Source organism: Pinus tabuliformis, chromosome 6 (genome assembly GCF_031772625.1).
Source record: "Pinus tabuliformis cultivar Carrire ecotype Pingquan chromosome 6, CPIR1, whole genome shotgun sequence".
NCBI classification, from domain to species: Eukaryota; Viridiplantae; Streptophyta; class Pinopsida; order Pinales; family Pinaceae; genus Pinus; species Pinus tabuliformis.
Genome location: NC_142292.1, coordinates 166,040,217 through 166,044,791, shown reverse-complemented (window position 1 = coordinate 166,044,791; position 4,575 = coordinate 166,040,217). Strand labels below are relative to the sequence as shown.

At 37.1% G+C, this 4,575-nt stretch overlaps 1 pseudogene; it reads left to right on the top strand.

The window, feature by feature from the left end:
• The first annotated feature begins 313 nt into the window (after positions 1-313).
• LOC149257899 (beta-1,6-galactosyltransferase GALT31A pseudogene) lies at positions 314-947 on the top strand (annotated as a pseudogene).
• Positions 948-4,575: the final 3,628 nt, after the last annotated feature.

Genomic DNA, 4,575 nt, shown 5'->3' with positions numbered 1-4,575 from the left:
TTTGGGAACAGTAAGGTCCAAGTTAAGAAACAATCAATATTCTACCCCACTGGAATTTAATATTTGAAAAATTCTCCCCTCTAGAAAAATGCGGAGCAGAAATAATTCTGGAATGGTCTCATCAAAATGTGTTGTGATCCTCTGCATTGCATGTTTCTGTGTGGGATTGCTCTTCACCGACAATATGTGGAGAACTCCTGAAGAAAGTGACCACAATCACACAACAACAATAAAAAGACGTCAAGATTAGGAACTACAACTGTCCTAAGATCGTTGTGAACAAAAACAGAAGCTTGCTACAGAGAGGAATATTATGGGTGAAGTGTCTAAGACATATGAAGCAATTTAGATGTTAGACAAAATGATTTCCTCATTAGAATTTGAGTTAGTTGCTTCTCAAGATGCACAAGATAAAAGCCTTGATGGTTTTCCTACTCTTGAAAACCCTTATGGAGAAGCTTCCAGTGAGAAACCAAAGGTTTTTGTCGTGATTGGAATCAACACAGCTTTCAGTAGCAGAAAAGGATGGGACTCTGTACGAGAAACCTGGTTGCCATGAGGGAAGAGACTAAGTCAACTTGAGCAGGAAAAGGGAATTGTAATTAAATTTGTCATTGGGCATAGTGCTACACCTGGTGGAATCTTGGATCGTGCCATTGAAGTAGAATATTCTCAGCACAAATATTTCTTGAAGATTGATCACGTTGAAGGCTATCATGAACTATCTGCAAAGACAAAAATTGTTTTTTCACCGCAGTGGCCAAATGGTCAAATATCATGAGCCGAAACACTAGAAGTTTGGAGAATAGGGAAACAAATACTTTAGACATGCCACTAGCTAAATTTATGCGATTTCAAAGGATATAGCTAGATACATATCTATAAATTTTCCCATATGGCATAAGTATGCAAATGAGGATGAATTTTTTGTACACTGCGGAGCTTAGTAGGGAAGATAGGCATTTCCGTAGTGAATCTGATCGAAGGAGATATGCACCGAATCTCTGATGCCAACCTGTGAGTAGCTCACGCAAGGAGGAAATTGATTAAGCCAAATCGAACCTCAACAACCACTCCAGGAAAAGAGGAACGATTCACTAGAATCATTCCCTCTTTCAATATTTAGTTGCAAAACTAATTCTTATTCCGGCAAATTATTAAAACTAATAATCTTCTATATTTTAATTGGCTGAATTAAAAGGCCCAGTTTGTAATTTGATGTCTATATAAGAAATCGACTGCAGAAAACATAAATTAGTCAAGAAGTCAATTAATTAGAAAGATAATAATTAGGAAATCGATCGAGCCAGAGGTAGTGTGCACAAAGGGAGTGCGTAGAAGGGAAGAGGAGTTGTCCCAATGTAGCATCACGAATTTATCACCAACGGATCATTCCTCTTGTGTTGCTGGAGCTAAGCATTGTCTGCGTGATGTAAAAAATGTTTTTCAGGAATTAATTGAAGCAATTTTCATCTATGTTATGTCTATTTATTTATTGCATCTAATGATTTTGACTGTTTTGTGAACCAAGTTAATCGAGGGTGTGAGCTGGCTGGGTTGGCTGCTAGACCAGCTTTCCACTGCTCTTCATTTCTTAAATTAACTAGCATTTAAATTGTCATTTATTGTGCGAAGTCTATTTAATAATTTATAGTCTCTTTCCTTCTCCAGATTGATGTTATTTAATTTGTTGCAACATTTTCCTTTCAGCTCTAAACTTCATTGGTTTTCCACATTAAGAAATTGCTACTGTACTTGAGATTTGTGCTTACACTTGGGATATTTATTCATATCAAATTGTGTCCCTCCAGTTGTTCTTATTTACAGGATCGAATTATGCATTGATGAGATGTAATTGATTTAGATTCCAGAACATGAAAACAATGTGAGTGATTATGGTTTTGAGGTACTGACATATTCATTCAATCTATGTTTACAAAACCATATATTACTTGTATGATGTGGATTCAATATTAATGAAAGCAAATTACGTCATGTTGAAAAAAATAATATATACTTTTTATTACACTTCTGGACAATTCTCCATGATTTATTTTCAGGGACAAGGAAGGAAAGATTCATATTAATTTAATTTCTTTCATAAGTTATTTACGCAGTAGATTTACTTGCCGATGCTTTCAAGATAATTTCACACAGAATTAGTACAAGCAGAATTAGTACAGGCAGAATGATTTTGAATTCCTTCTAGCATTTACAGTCACTCGATATTGTGTCGACACTATTTGGTTTCTAGTTATGATTCCCTTTATGTTTTTCCCGTACTTATAATTTCCTTTCACATTGGTTTACCTTTTATTTCTCACATGATTTAATTATTTGGATTGGTGATTTCTCAAATTCTCTTTTAGTGGAGGATGTCATTCATTGATGAGATTAATATGCAAGATAGACTAGCATTTGTTTTGAAGGTTGCCAGGGGCTTTCTCTGGCATTTCCAGTGCTGCATCTCGAATTTCATGAACTATCCAGATTGACAAATTAAATGTTGGTACATTTATAGACCCTATACTGCACCCAACATAGATCTGTTTCATTTTTCAATGAGCTTGACATAGGAAGAGAACTATGCTCATGACACCTTGTTTCATTTTTTAAGGAGCATGACACAAGAAAAGGAAATCTACTCCAAAATTAGATCATGGCCTCCAATAGACCATGGCTTCCAAGAGGTTCTTATCAGATGTGATACATATCATGGGATCAAGTGGAAAGATTAGGCTCCAATGCCCCCGGCATTTGGTTCTCCATATCAGCTACTGGATCTAGGTCGAAAGAAATTGAGAAAATAGTGAAAGGCTATTGTTTATCAGTAGGTACGTGAATGGGATAGGTTTCCACATAATTAACATGTGGCGGGTGTTATCACTCAGGTTTTCCCAAAAGTTGTAAGAAAGGGAAAGGAGGCCGAGGTAACCACAGACCAATCTTTTAGATACAGAATCTAGCCAATCTGTATCTAGAGAGGGCTCTCTCTTTATGATTTAGCTTTGTTTTTAAAGGTATTAGGCTAGTTATGAAGTTTAGGAGTTTTGTTTGAGTTTGGGTGGTGAGATTCAATAGAGCAGAGAGGTAAGACAGAGTAGTTCAGGGCATTGGGCTAATGGAGTCAAGAAAGATGGCTTAACTGGATTTGGTTTCTTAACAAAGGATGGTTTCACAGAGCAAGGTAGTCAAACAGGGAACTAATAAAGACTTGAAACAGATGGAATGGGCTCAAATGGGGTGGAGGGCAGTTAAGAATCCTTCAACCTATTTAAAGAGGGAAATTGGATGATTACTGATAAGGAGCAGTTAAGTATTCTTTAGCAAATAATCAACATGAAAGAATTAGGAAATAGGAGCAATTAAGATTTCACTACTTATCCTAATTCTGAAGAAAACACAGAGAACAATAATGACTGAAAACAAAGTGCAATCAAGCATATTCTGAAATTAAATCTTTTCTTTATCATTCAGATTGTGAAACATAGATGATATAATAAACAAGAAAACTTTAAGACACAATATATAGAGGACTTATTGATTCGGTGGTTGATTCAATATGTCTGTGACAAGTACTTTGCTTCAATTCTTTATCCAGTAAGCCATGCAACAGTTGATTCCAACAACTCTTTATTCCAAAAAATCAATATTACAGCAAAGTCTAGGAATCCACCCCTCAATACTCCAATTGAGGGGGTATTTATGCAGAAAATTATACAACAAATATCTCATAATAGAGTGAGATAATATCTAGGATGACTAAAAATAGTTTTACAAGTAAATAGAAACAACTAGTCTTGAAAATAGGGAAAAGATAAACTGATGTTGTGCTGGTCCTGTTTTTGTTGAATGTGCTGGAGGCAGGCCCTAGGATTCGGCTTGCAGCTGTCTTCTTCAGTCACTCTGTGCTGGCTGCCCTGTCTTTATGGATACTCTTTAACCCTGGTCTGATACACTTTGACCTGCTTACCCTGTTCATCTCTGTCCATCGTGTTCTGGTAAATAGCTCAAATTTTACATTTCACCAAGGGTAAATTTACAAAACTACTAATGTGTCTTCTCACCACTTTTCTTTGGTAATTCATGCTTCTGAAGTTTCCTCAGGTGTGAGGAGCGTCGAGGGGCGAAAAAAAGGGGTTTCTATCTTTAGTTCTTTGTATATTGAAACTGGAATTCAGGCCTTCTGAGGAAAAATAGACCAACAGATGGTTTGGGAACTCTTCATGGCAACACCGACTGCGTTAAAGAAGGAAACCGTATAGTAGCAGGTTGGCTGACAGGCTGTGGAGCTTCTTCGCTGTAGTCTTTCTGGTCAGGTGGTGGCTAAAAAACTGGAGCAGGACATTGCTTGCATAAGAGCGCGGTATGCAGCAAACTATAGAAAAAATGACATTTTATTGGTTTTATTTGACAAAATGAAGGTTTGGCGGGATTTTTTGGATTTCATTGGGTGGATGACATAGGCGGAATTAGACTGACGTCAGCAGAGGGCAGTAAGCAGTTTGCTCGCACCACTTTTGGGGCTGGGTGGTTTTGGATGGAGGGCGAGCGAGCACATCGGCTGCGTGACAC